Source organism: Archocentrus centrarchus, chromosome 19 (genome assembly GCF_007364275.1).
Source record: "Archocentrus centrarchus isolate MPI-CPG fArcCen1 chromosome 19, fArcCen1, whole genome shotgun sequence".
Lineage (NCBI taxonomy): Eukaryota > Metazoa > Chordata > Actinopteri > Cichliformes > Cichlidae > Archocentrus > Archocentrus centrarchus.
In genome coordinates this window covers 18553404-18568428 of record NC_044364.1, presented here as the reverse complement: position 1 = coordinate 18568428, position 15025 = coordinate 18553404, and positions in this window count along the sequence as shown.

Below are 15025 nucleotides of genomic sequence, written 5' to 3'. Positions count from 1 at the left end.
CTATGAGTAGAGGACACGTTAGTGTCTTGGGTTACTTCTACCTGTTATTAAGGGATTGGGCAGGCCACGGAGGCAATGAAATAAAAGACCCTTGTAGATTAAACGTTTCTGATGTGATCTGAAAACAACCTCTTCACAGACGTGCATCAGATTTATTTCCGGAGTTAGACGCAGACTGGAGGAACACAGAAGGCACTGAGAAAAGGAACCAAGATCCAAAAACATGATGGAGATAAAACTCAGTATAATAAGAACAAACAGAGATTGTTCTAGACCGGGGGGGGGGGGAGTCACAGACATCTCTGCATGATGTCTGTGACCCCCCCCCCCCCCCCCCCACAGTTATATAAGTTGTTCCATACCTGGTGGCTTAAGCCCGTGGCATCATTATGCTACAGCACACAAAGGCAAATATGAGAGCCATCTGCCCCCCCCCAAATCAATAAAAGCTGCAGCTTGGGCAGTTTTCTTAAATACATAAATAAAGCATACTATGTAAGACAATAACTAATGGAGAAAGTATGAGTTCACTCTTCACTGAGCTTCTCGTCCCATGAATGGACTCAAACTTCATATGCAGTTTGTAGTGCTTGTTCTGCTCTTTAACCTTGGTGAGACCCTGCTGCTGGTTAGAGCGGACCTTCAACTTACAGCACATTTCCACAGGAGAACAAAGATTACCGTTAGCCAATGCAGTCAGAGACAGCAGAGTTGGAGTCTTATCCACCAGACAAAGGGGGAAATGAGACAGAAAGAGCCAGGCTTGCTTGTTAGCAGCTACTGACCCTAAAAAGAAAAGAAAAAAAAAATCACTAAAAAATTAAAAATCAGAAAACATACCCGGGGTGCTGGTTATGTACCTGAGTCCCACCAAAGTAAAGTCACAGAATGATAATGATATAATGATAACAATGTAACAAAATTACTAAATGAAAGTGCAACAAGGACCCAGGCTTATTTTAAAGAGACCGCATAGTTCTATTCAGTCTTTTGATATGTGGCCAATCGCTTACTGCTTCATTCTGGCCCTGTGAGAGAAAATGCTTCCCACACCTGCTCCATGGCCATCACTTCATAAGTAGGTTTAAAAAATGTGTCAGTTACCCCTTTAAATCAGTCACACTGGCCAAAGGTCTGCCCTCAGGGTGAAAAAGTTCCTCATGAAAACTCAAGAATAGAACACATTCATCAAGCGCTCCTCCTTCCAGTGAAGCGCAGTAACCTTAAAGAGCAGCTCTCGAGTGATTCCAAGTGGACAGTGTTCATTTTTAGAACTGCTCACATTTACTGAGACATCTTCCAAAAGCCTTTAATACTCAGTAAAATCCACATTTTTCTGTCATTTTACACCTGAGTACTAAACTAAAAACAAGCTGCAGTGCAAAAGGTTGAGACTGAGCTGGAAACAGAAAACAAAAAATGCTGTAATCAAAAGTTTGTTCTGTGATAAAACTGCAGCTGAGCCCATTCTGAAAGACATATTTGCTTCAGACCAACATTTTATTGCAGTGTGAGGTGGCACGTGTGTAAAACCCTGACTAATTAATGAGTTTACTTTAGCAGGGAACAGAAAATTGATGCATGGGCTCCCTGTAATGGAATAAAAGTGTGTTTGAGTTTAAAAAAGTGTTCATTATCAGCATTTAAATGAGAGTCTTAAAAACGCCTGGGGTGTAGCCACTGACAAATGAAAGTGAGTCAAACAAAGCCACAAATACACATAATTATCCAAAGTGTAACGTCTGTGTTAATGCGAACAGTCCTGTGGGAGCTCAGAGCGTTCAGATAAAGGTTGCCCTGTTTATAAGTTTAGAAAATTAAACAGCTGCACCAAAGAAAGAGTTCATACAAGAATCTGTACAATTCTGATGAGCTTGAGTGTAATATCTGGTGTGACCTCCTTTAGTCTTCATCACAGCCTGAACTCTCTGAGGCAGCTTCCTGTCATTTCTTTAAGCAGTCTTCAGGAATAGTTCTCCAGGATTCCTGAAGGACATTCAAAGCTCTTGTTTGGATGTTTCTGTATTTGGTTTTGTTCTCTGTCAGGATGACCCCACACTGCTTCAGTAATGCTGAGGTTGAGTGTTTCTATCTAGGTATGCCTTCCCTGCACTGACAGTGAGTTTGGGATCATTGTCATGGTGGCAAATGAAGCTGCCGATCAGACATTTTCCAGATTACTTCTCGGAGTTAATAATTCCATCAAGATCTCCAACACCACTGCACATCTGGCTCCAAACCATGACAGAACCTGTGTGCTTTACAGACTGTTGTACCTCTCCTGACCTCCTCCATATGTATCGATCACAATTTGAACCTCAAATTTGGATTTTCATTCCACCAGACCTGTTATGTTATAGAAGAACTCCAGTTCTTCTATAACATACTTCAGCCTTTCTCTGCAGTTTCCCTTCCTTAAGAATGGAGAGCAGGCAGGCAGGAGGTGCAGGTAAGTGACCTGATGTGAACTTCAGACTCCTTACAGGCACACAGGTGAGGACTCCGAGGGATGGGCAACAAACCTCTGGTAGGTAAAGTTGGGAAGCAAGTGAGGAGAGATTACATGAGCGCAAAGCCAATTTACCACCAAAGGGGATGAGACAATCTGGCAGAGAGTGGCAGCCACACTCGATCCTTAAGTACACAAACGCTGCAGGTGCACAGCTACCAGCCAGGGAAAGGGAAGCTCCACCCACAGGAGGAGTTGGCCCAACTCTTCCCCTGATTAGTTTCTGTGTGTATAAATAGTCCTGTCTACCCTTATCCTTTGTCTTTGTGTCTCTTGTGCTCTGTGGTTGCGCCTGTGTTAGTTTTCTGTTGGTAAAAATTTAATACAAAATGTGAACACTTTAGCTACAGCTGTGGTCAGAAGTGCATGCGCTCATCATGGGCATGAGCATCATTGTAATTTTGGTCTTTTAATGATTTATCTGAACTGTTCTTTCTCCAGGGTGGAATGATTGTACAGCATCCATCTTTAATGACTTTTAAAAACAAGAACTGGGTGCAAAAGTTTGAATTTATTTTGGATTTTCTCTGATCCACACAGTAAAATTATACACACAGGCTCAAATATACACATACACCCCAACTAATATTTGGTTAAATTCTCTTAGCAAGTTGCATCTCAACCAGATGTTTTTGGTAGCCATCAACAAGCTTCTGGCATAATTCTGGCTGGATGTTTCACTGCTTTTCTTGGCAGAACTGGTAGAGTTTAAATTCATTTCCTGGCGCAGACCCAGCTTTAGAGCCGAGTGGTGATACAGTTGTTTGAACTGATGATCCTGGAATCTGCAGGTGTTTAGAAATGGCTCCAAGAGACCTTCCCAACTTCTGTAAATCTACAATTCTCCTTCTTAGAGCTTCACTGAGTTTATTGGACCCCAATGCTCTGAGTATTGGTCAGTCAGTGAGTTCTGCCTAACAAATGCTTTCTATGCTGCAAAGAGAAACTACCAGCTGTAATCAATCATGATCACTGACAAGAAGCTAACAGGCCTTGTCAAGTTAAGACACTGTTGAACCTTCAGCACCACTTAAAAGATCCTTTTTTATAATTTTATATTATATCTTAAATATATATAACCCCTTTAATATTCATTTGTGAGACATTTGAATATTAAGGGGTCTTTTGCTTTAAATTAAAGGCGCTTTCACACTTGCTGCTCTGTAGCAGGTTTGTGTATGTTTGAAAGTCGAGTGTCTTAGACTGTGACGATGATGTGTGCATTCATCCTGTCACATAAGTAAAAAGTTCCACCGCGCACTATGTCCACAAGACAGAGGATGTAACCTGAGATGTTCAGTGAGAGTATTAATCCTGTATCAAAAATAAACCAACACACTGGAACCCCTTTAAAGGCTGTACAGGAAACTGAAGTATGTGTGTTGTGCACTCAGAGAGAAAAGTAGCTGTAGTGACAGAAGTGCAGACAGTAGGTGTTTTAGATAGCTCTCCACACACTGGGACAGTTAGACTCAGGGACGTGAGAGTGAGTGAGAATGACCTCAGCTATTTCCAGGTAGCTGCAGGTGCTGATGAATGATCTCTGTTTGCTCCAAAGGGACATGAGGCGTACTTCCCAAATTCTTACCTTGCGTAGGGCCCTCTGTTCCAAAATCATCAGGACAGGTGTCAGTCTCCATGAGCCTGTTTGCCCCCACTGTGGTCCTCCTCAGTCATGTTAGTTACCCATACTTAGCTAACATTAGCCAAATCGTTAGCTTGATCTAGGTTATTACAGCAGTGACTTGTTACCAAACAGTTAGCTAAACTCTGGGACTTAAATTTGCTCATTGTTTTAAAAGTATGTTTCCAGTGAGGGCGCACAGTGACTTTTTGGGATGGGCCTGGACACCCAGGCTCTGCCCATTGTGCCCACACCTGTTTTGATGCACCTGCATGTGAAAGCTGCAGTTTGGTTCATATTGGGACACTGGAAAAATAGATACTCATATTATAGTTATGTAATGAATATTGGCTAAAATTGTAGACTATGGCTTTAACTGGAGGGGTTGAACAAAATCACAGCACTGACCATTAAGAAATTACAGCCAATTTTACACTCGGGCTGCTTTTATTCTATTCTGGCCCCACTGTTATACTGCTGGAGTCACAGTGAAAGCCAGAAAAACAATGTTCACACCAGGATTTAGAGCTTACATCATGTCTGCAGGAAGGTACCCATCAATTTTCTTTATAATAATTTTCAAATAGACAATAAATCTCATTTGTGTTGTCTGAAGCAGTTTTATAAGTTTTGAAAGATGGATTCAAGGCTTTAATAGTCATTTTAGGGCCTCGTGTTTACATGAGAGACATCTGTGGACGCCCTTTAACAGATTTATGAATACCTGATTTAACCAAACCCAGGTTTTCTTTGGAGTTTAGTTTGCATTTTGAGTAATACATTTAGTTCTTGATTTGGAGCCACAGTGCAACACTTGCAAGATGAAACAATTTTGGCTCAAACATCAGCCGTGCGCTCTAATTTCAGGAAAGGCAACAAAGCCCGGGAAGTTAATGAACAAAGAGACATTTCCGCTCTTTTGTCTTTCTCGCTGTGCCTCCTCAGTATTCATGTACCTGGGTGTGTTTATTTTTCCAGGGCGTTTAATTTTCAGTCTGCCTATAAATTCACACCTTGGCTTCCATTCGATGTTGCACCAAAGTAATCAACACACCCTGGCAATTACTGTGACTGCAGTACCAACTCTGCATATAATACAAAAGCAGATGGACACACACACACGCATGCACGAACGCACACACACACACACACGCACACACACACACATATCAGATGAGTTTCTCGCCTTGGCACACGTGTCAGCAACTGCTGCCCATGCCACTTTGTCCATCGCATGTGATTCCTGCTGTCAGTCTTGGCCTGAGTTCAGACTCCTGGAGCATTGCTGTTGCTTCCTTAGCACAACCCTGTCTAGAAGACATTTATGCATAATAACAACCCCAGTGTGTATGCGTGATAATTAAAACTTGTGCACTACAGAGCCTTTTCACATCTCCTTGAGTCTCACAGTGCAGTGCCCGCTGAGGGAGTTTTATTTTTAGCTCCTTGGTCTTTGATTAAAATATGACTCTCCTGTTGACCTTCACACCTGCTGCAGCTCTGCCAGGTCCATGGGAACACAACCACTTGATAAATAAAGGCCTGACACCGGAACCGCTGACAAGACATAATCAGTTCTCCACGACCTGTGCCTGGTCCTGCATGGTCTCTGTGATACCTGTATTAAATATCCTAATGCTGTGCATGTGTGAGGCCCAACTGAAACCACCTGTAAAGGCCCAGCTCTGTGTGCATGAGCCAGACGGCCGCTTTGGTGCAGATGGAAATACTTTGACAAATACTGGATGGAAAGCTTTAAATTTTGTTCAGACAACCATGCTGGCCAGAGAATGAATGCTACTTATTATAGTGATAGCTCAACTTTTCCTCCAGCACATAAGGGCGACGTTCCTGGCTGTTAGTGACAAGTCTCCACAGCTTTTAGGTAGCTCATATAAAACTTTTTACAACATACTCAAGGCTGAACTAGTCCTACTTTCATGTAAGTTAAAATGGAGCACTTCATGTAAAATTTCTCATTGGATTTTACACAAAAAATTTACTGTGCCAAGATGATGAATTCTTCTCTCGGAGCTGAGCCCCTGATGTTTTCCTCGTCCACCATCAGGAGACATTTTGTGGTTTTGAGGGATTGTCTTAAATTTACCACCTATACTGTATATTCCAACTTATCCTCAAGCAACATATCACTGGGTGAAAATTAACTTTTTAATAAAACACAAACACTTTAGTGCCAATTAGCAAATGTTATACTCATAGACTGTATATAAAAGATGGGTGTAGTCACCCACATCACCTGTTTTTTCTCACATCGGTGAATTTATACCTTAAATAAAACTGGATGTATGAGCTATAATTGTGAGTTATTTATTTCTATTAAAAAGTGACCGAGGACTGACTCACTTTCAAAGCCAGCCTCAAGTGGCCATTTGTGGAAGTGCAGTTTTTGTCACCTCCACATTGGTTTCATTTATATTGTTATTGTGGAACTAAATACACACCAAAGCACTTTGTGTTTGTTTTTCATTCAATTTATCACCCATCGCTTCATTCGGTGAATATAAACTGATTATAGCAGCTTGAAGTCTCTAAAATTCCTTAAAATGAAACAGGAGAGTCCTGTTCAAATATTCTCTGATTAGAAAGTCAGATGTTATTTTAAGATATTCTGCTGGGTTGCCATTTTGTTTCAGGTGACAAATATTCATGGTGGCCAGAAGGTAAATCATAGTTTGAGCTTTAGTGGTTTTCACATTTATTCTCCCGCTAGCTGCTTGACATTTATGGTTTTCAGGGAGATGTCTCTGCAACTGTTTGATGGATTTCTCTAAATATTTTCACTTCATACAGGACTGTCAGTTCCCTGACTTATTAACGGCTCTCACATGATGAATTCAAATAACTCACTAATCCCCTCATACAACAAGCTGACATTTGATTTTTGAAGTTGACATTTGGGTTTGATGGAAGCAGCTATTGAACTGATTGCAATTAAATTTTGTAAACACTCCTCAGATTAAATGCATTAATCCTCCAGCAACATCTCGCCTCAAAATGAGCTTTTTCAGAATAAAAAAATAGACAACTAATAGTAATAATAATCTATCCTCAGCTGAACTTTGTGCTCTATGCTAACTGTCAGGTGTTTATTATCTAACAGGCCATACTCCAGCATGTAAGGATTTCAGTGCTGTCAAGCACATGGTTGCAGTTGATATTTGTTAACCCCTAAAATGCCATCTTCTCCCTCCATAGTTGCGCATGTTAAAATGCCCAACTTTACAGAAGAGATAAATGTTTACAGAATAGTTTTGGCCTCTATGTGTAGGCTCCTGCTTAACAACAACAGTATGAGTGGTGAATTTTCTTTAAGGCTTAAATTTAGGGGTGTGGGTACTGATGTCAGCTAAACAGGCTAGCATCTGTGTGCTAGGCAGTGCTAATTTTGACAGCAAATTTTGATTTAGTTTTAGTCAGTCTTTTGACGAAAATGTAATTTAGTTTTAGTCATAATTTAGTCATCTGAATAGTTTTAATTTTAGTCTAGTTTTAGTTGACAAATTATCGTAATATAGTTGTCTAACTCTACAGTCGATTTAGATGACTAAAATATAAAGGGTGTAAAATGTAAATGCTTTTTCTTCAGTTCCCTTGAATTAGAAGAAGAAGAGCTTTATTTGTCACATACATATACATGCAGTGAAATTCATTCTCTGCATTTAACCCATCACACACATGGAGTATGTAGTACACACAGCACAGCATGGAGCAGGGGGCAGCCAAAGGGCGCCCGGGGAGCAACCTGGGGGGGTGGGCTTGCTCAGGGACCCACAGTGATGCCAGCCCGAGGATTTGAACCAGGGTCCTTTCAGTGATGAACCCTGATGAATTAGTCATTATACACACACAAAATTAAACATTTATTAAAAGTTGTGGAATATTATTAATAATATTAACATTAGCATTTCATCTGCTTCCCACACACCTGATCATTAACACCACCTTACTGAGATAATACGAGCGTTTTACAGCAGGACACGCTCTGAAAGGTACAGGGCAGTGTTCAGGACTAAGATTAGGAAAGGCTAATCCACCGCGGTGTGATGATTTTTTTTTTTCTCTAAACACAAACGCTAAACTGGGAACAACACTTTACCTTGCATGACATTAAAATGCTTACCTTTGCATGGAGCTCTAGGTTTGCAGATGTCGTTTAAGATTTGTTGTGTTTTTACCCGAGATAGTCGCCCCACATGGTTTACACATCGAGTTGTGTGTCACAACGTCAAAGGACAAATGTGTCCATACATCGGCTCTTCTCTTTCTCCCTGCTGACATTGTTTACATAACTTAGTTCTATCGGAAGTAAAGACAAATCACAGGCTAGTTTGTCCTTCCCCTGTTTAGAGCAAATTTGTGCAACTGTGCGTTTGATTGGATGTTTTCCTAACTTGTCCTGCCCTGTAGCAAAATTAAATCAGTTCTGATTGAATGTTTTCATAACTTTTCCCTGCCTTTCACAAAATTAATTAAGTTCTGATTAGATGTCATCTTGTTTTCATTCATTGACAAAAGTGTCAATTAATTTCATCATCGTTTTTATCCTTTTACGTGGTTTTAATTTAGTTATCGTCTCGTTTTCGTCATAAAAAAAAAGGTCGTTGACGAAAACTAGCCGCTGCTCCTCCACATCGAAAGGAGCCAGTTGAGGTGGCTCGGGCATCTGATTAGGATGCCTTCTGGCCGCCTCTTGGGTGAGGTGTTCCGGGCATGTCCCACCGGGAGGAGGCCCCGTGGTAGACCCAGGACACGCTGGAGAGATTATATCTCTTGGCTGGCCTGGGAACACCTTGGGGTCCCTCCGGATGAGCTGGAGGAGGTGGCTGGGGAGAGGGAAACCTGGGCTTCTCTGCTTAGGCTCCTGCCCCCGTGACCCGGCCCCGGATAAGCGGAAGAGAATGGATGGATGGATGGATGGATGGATGGATGGATGGATGGATGGATGGATGGATGACGAAAATATTTAGTCAACGAAATTAACACTGGTGCTAAGCCCCACTTCCATCAGTTCAGACACTAAACTGGACCCTGCTCCAGTTTTGGCGAGTAAAATTCTAGTATTTATTAGTGTGAAGCTGTCTGTGTCTGTGAATTACAGCTGTACAGTTCACGAATGAAGCTTGCTAACAAAGCTAACTAGATTTTTTTAGTATTGTAACCTCCTCTTCCAAATATGGTCACTCCTGACTCTAAACAAAAGCCAACACAAATTTTGAAGCTTAAAAATATGGAGTCCCGAAACCAAACGTGATCACTGTGATCCATCCATCAATCTGTGGTTCCTGCCACAATAGCTTCGCTGGTCCTTGGTACTTATCCTCCAAGTTTCTGGATGCCACCATCTTGTCCAAATATGGTCACTGCTGGCTCCAAAAAGCTACCACGGTGAGGACTAAAACATTATAGCTTTAAAAGGCAAGTCCGGTAAGCAACAAGTGACATCACAGTGGTGACTTCCATCTTTTGTTCAGTCTATAGTTCTCCCCCTGCCTCTGTGGATTCTCTCCAGTTACTCTGCCTTCCTCTCACAGTTCAAACACATACAGGTTAATAAAATACACTGCAAATATGTTGTCCCGTTTCATTCAGAAACCAGTGACTGGCATTACAGTGGCTGTGTCCTTCTTTTATATACAGTCTATGGTTTTATCAGCTGAATGCAAATCTCTCCTAATGTCTCTCTGGCCTTCTGATACGGCAAACCTGACCCAACAGCACTAAACTCTTTTCAACAGTACAGATGCACCATTGCCTAACAATGAGCCACCAGCTCAGTTTGCAAATGGTCATGAAATTTTTCTCCCACTGAAACCGCTGCATCCTGGTGAACAGAAACAAATTTATGGGATGAGCATGCTAACATGCTAACTCGAGTGTACAGCCTCACTATGGTGACCAGATCCCAACTAGCTAAAGGTAGGAAATAGAATCTGATTGTGTAGGACATGTTGCTGCAAAGCTATTCAGAAGATTGTAACCCTAACCCTAAGGTGTAAAGGACAAATATACAGTCTTTATTAAGCCTGAAAAGGCACTAGGAAAAAAAAAAAAAAAAAAAAACTTTTCCTGGCCTCAAGTCACGATTTCCAGTCTTTCTATAGCTGCACGCCTTTTTCTTTGTGGTAGTTTCTGTCATATTCACTGAAATCAGCATAACTTGTGACTTTGTGATGCCCTGAAATTTTCCTGGTGGTCATAGTGTCGCCACAGCAATGACACTGACACATTAATCTACACGCAGCCCATGATGAAAGCTTTCCCCAGAGCCTTTGGATACAGTCTGTCCTGTATTGTTGACTTTGGAAAACTAAATCAAAATGTGGGGCATTGTCTCGTCATGTAGATCCTGTGCAGTCCCATCTCCTTCCGCTGTCATATTTGAGTGTTTATGTGTTCCTTCACAAAAAGCACCACTCACCAGCTGCCAGTGATGAAGCGTCCATTAATCGAGGGTGGGGTTTGTTTACAGCCATTTCCTTTTTTCAGTCAGTGGCAAGAGAGTGAAAACGTGGATAAACAAACCGTAGATGGATGAATGGACAGAAATATCGATTAACACACAAAAAATCTGACATGGATGAAAAACTGAAGAGAACAGGTAAAAACAGGTTAAAGAAAGGAACCTGCTGCATTGCGTTGTCTGCTTATTGGTGACTTCCTGGCACCATAACGGATGAATGTAGGACAGAAGCACACTTTGGGTGTCCACATGAATTAAGGGTGCAGGCCCTTCAATTTCCTGTGGGCGAGGGACATTTGTCTTTGTGTGTGCGTGTGTGTGTGTGTGTGTGTGTGTGTGTGTGTGTGTGTGTGTGTGTGTGCGTGCGCGCATGGGTGTGTTTTCTTTTATTTATTTATTTGTTTGTTTGTTCGTCTCTATATCTCAGCAGAGTTTTATTGTTTAACAGCAATAAATCAAAACAGACATGTTTAATGTTGCAGAAAAAATAAAGAAAAACTCTTTATGGTCGAGGTGGAAACAGCTGCAGGAAGTGAAGAACCCGCATGAACTGCAGACTACTCATTTCCTTTTTAGCTTTTTTTTTTTTTTTCACTGATTTGTAATTAAGTCAGCTTTCCTGTCACTCTTCCATAAACAGTATATATATATGTGAGTGAAATATCGTTTCATATGGACCAAGGTGCAGAACCTATAAACACACAGCCATGCACATTCAACAATAAATATCACAACCACACAGACAACAGTAATCACAAGCTGACAGTAAAATATTTGGGATGAAGTGCTGACAAGCTCCAGGGGGTTCAGGGTCCTGGTAGTTTGCAGAGCCTCACAGTGGGGAAGAACCTTCTGCCTGATAGCAGAAGGGCGAACAGGCTGTATGCAGGGTGGGTGGCTGGGTGGGGTCCTTCACAGTAGCAGAGGTTCTGCGAATGGAGCATGTGTGGAAGATGTCATAGATGGGGGATAGATGGGGGAAGGATACTCCTGATGTTTTTTCAGCTGGCCTCACAGTGCACAGCAGGCATGTGCTGGTCAGGAAACTCTCCAGAGTTCCTCTGTAGATGATGGCAAGAATTGGTGATGGAAGTCTGTCTTCAGTCTCCACAAGAAGGTGGTGTTGTGCCTTCTTCACGATGGAAATGGTGTTGATGGACTAGGCGAGATCATCAGAGATGTGCATAAAAAAGAAGTTGGCGTTTCTGACTCTCTCCACCCAAGAGCCCATGAAATAGCAGGAGAAGAAGGTCGGCCTCTGTGGTTTTGTCTACATGAAAAGACAGGTTGCTATTATAGTACCAGCTTAGCAGTTTTTCTACCTCCTCCCTGTCTGATGTTTCATTGTTACTGCTGATGAGGCCCACTGCTGTTGTGTCAGCTATGTACTTCATGATGAAGTTGGATTCAGACTTGGCAGCGCAGTCATGGGTGAGCAGTGTGGGTAGCAGAGGGCTGAGCATACAGCCTTGGGGATGCCTGAGGTTCTGCTGCCAGTGCACACTGAGTGTGTGAAGTCTAGATATCTAGTCCAGATCTAGGCTGAGCCGAGGGAGTTTCCTCACCAGCTGCTGGGGGATGCTTGCATTAAATTTGAACTGAAATTGATGAGCAGCATTCTGACATTTGTGTCTCTATCATCCAAGTGTGGTACGGCAGAGTGCAAAGTGTAGGAGATGATGTTGTAGAGTGGTTGGGGAGGTATGCAAAGTGCAGGGGGTCTGGTGCAGTGGAGAATGAGGACAGCATGAAATTGTACCTTGGTATGATGAAGCATTAAGAGTTCCTTTCACTGGAACTAAGGGGCCGAGCCCACCTCCTGAAAAACAGCCCCCCACCATAATCCCCCCTCCACCAAACTTTACACTTGGCACAATGCAGTCAGACAAGTACTGTTCTCTTGGCAACCACCAAACCCAGATTCATCCATCAGATTGGCAGATGGAGAGGTGTGATTCATCACTCCAGAGAACACGTCTCCATTGCTCCAGAGTCCAGTGGCTTTTCACCCCTGCATCTGATCCTTTCCATTGTGCTTGGTGAGCTAAGGCTTGGATGCAGCTGCTTGACCATGGAAACCCGTTCCATGAAGCTCTCTACACACTGTTCTTGAGCTAATCTGAAGGCCACATGAAGTTTGGAGGTCTGTAGAGACTGACTCTGCAGAAAGTTGGTGACCTCTGTTCACTATGCACCTCTGCATCCACTGACCCCACTCTGTGATTTTATGTGGCCTAACACTTTGTGGCGGAGTTGCTGTCTTTCCCCATCACTGCCACTTTGTTAAGCAATTTGTTTGTCTCACTAATAGCTGACTGTGGAATATTTAGTAGTGAGGAAATTTCAGGACTGGACTTGTTGCACAGGTGGCATCCTATCACTGTACAACGCTGGAATTCATTGAGCTCCTGAGAGCGACTCATTCTTTCACTAATGTTTGTAGAAGCAGTCTGCATGCCTAGGTGCTTGGTTTATACACCTGTGGCCATGGAAGTGATTGGAACACCTGAATTCAGTGATTTGGATGGTGAATACTTTTGGCAGTATAATGTATATATTTATATATTTACTGGTAGGTTTATCTTCTATTGTCTATCTTAAATAATATCTACTTCAGTTTGTATTTTGTTTTCGTTTTATATTTTTCAGTAACTAAATTCAGTTAATTGAATATTTTTTAGAGGATCTTTATACTTTTATCTAATTTATTTTCTGTTTTATTCATAAACATGTGTTTATAGCTATTTTTTCAGCATTTACTTTTCTGTTTATATTTACATTTTGTATAATGCATTTTTACTTTATGGTTTAATTGATAACTGAATGTGTTTACAAATCCAGTCTGAGTCTTAACATTGTTTAAATTCATTTTTTTTTGTCTGTATTTTATATTTATTTGTCACTTCCATGTAAACCAAGTGTTAAAACACATGGTTTGCTGTTTTTATTTGTAACTGTGTGGTTTTAAAATGTATTTTATCTTATTTTCTGTATTTTATTTGGCTTTGCATGCTTTCCCCGTGCCGCTCCTAACGTGTTACGGTGCCTTCGGTTCCACATAATTTGATAGCTCCATGGACAACACTAGACAGTTACAACACAATGACAGCTATTACTGTGCGAAAACTGCAATTTCATCTGTTTTGTTACCGAGTTACACAACCGCTGCCTCTCTGCTCATAAATGTCAGGAGTGCCAAATGATGATGTCACTAAAATTGCCCAAACCAAATGTATTTCTGCTAAATGTGATTGTCAGAACGTAATCCTCTGGACAGTATCGGAAATTAAATGCTGTCTTTATTTCATCCTGTGGTGAAGAACACTACATTTTTTTTAATCCGGTGCTCTTTTGCGGTGGCCTCTCCACACTGGCCTTACAGCGCAGACCGAAAATGTCATGGCTACTTTGCATGTGGATGAAAAATGCTAATAAGTCTACTTATCACTAAAAAAAAACCCAGTATGGCTTTTAAAATGAACCTACTTGTATCAACACAGGTTAGCGGTGCTTTAAGCTCATCTTTTTTGCAGCCTCATTACCATGCAGAGCTGCGTCACATTTGGAAGGTGCTACTACATCCGAGCTTGTCAGAAAATCAATACGCTATCTTCCGAAGGCTTCGGCGATAACTCATATTGGCTTTGTGACAAACTCAGTTCAAGGACTGAGTCTTGAGATTGTTTACCACATGAAATATCTCTGAGCGTTGGACGTGTGAGAGTGGAGCCGATTGGGAGCGTGCACATCATACAGCATGTTGTCCTCCCTCAGTACATGAGCAGAAGCAGTGTTGCTTGTTCTCTCTGCAGCATGCTGCCTTTGTTTCTTCCTCACACACCCGTCCTGACTGCGCCTGCAGATTGTTCCAGTGTATTTTAGACTGCTTTGTGTTTGTTATTGTTGGGAGGGCTCTTGAAGTGTTGCTCTGAATGTGCCGGTAAGACACAGTGCACAGATGTTGCAAAAACCTGAAACAAGAATCAGCACAAAGATACATGCCTCACACTCACACACACACACTCACACACACACACACACACACACACACACACACACACACACACGCACACACACACACACACACACACACACACACAGCGACTGCTTAAATATGAAGCCGATGCCTTTTTCTAGGTCACCGTCTCACTGACTTGACAAGTTTCCCTCTCTTGGAAAGCTTTTGAAGTGTCTGCAGTGATTTGATGAATGAATTCATGATATTTTTTTTACTGACAACTGATGTATTTAAAACTTTGAATTTGAAAAAGTAATTTAAACTCAAGGCCTCAATCTTCACTTGTTCTGGTGCAGCCAAGCACGGTCTTCATTAGCAAACTGAGCTGTCATTTTTGATGGTTTTTACTCATCGCTCTTGAAATTTGATTGAGTTTCAGCTTTCTGTGTAGCT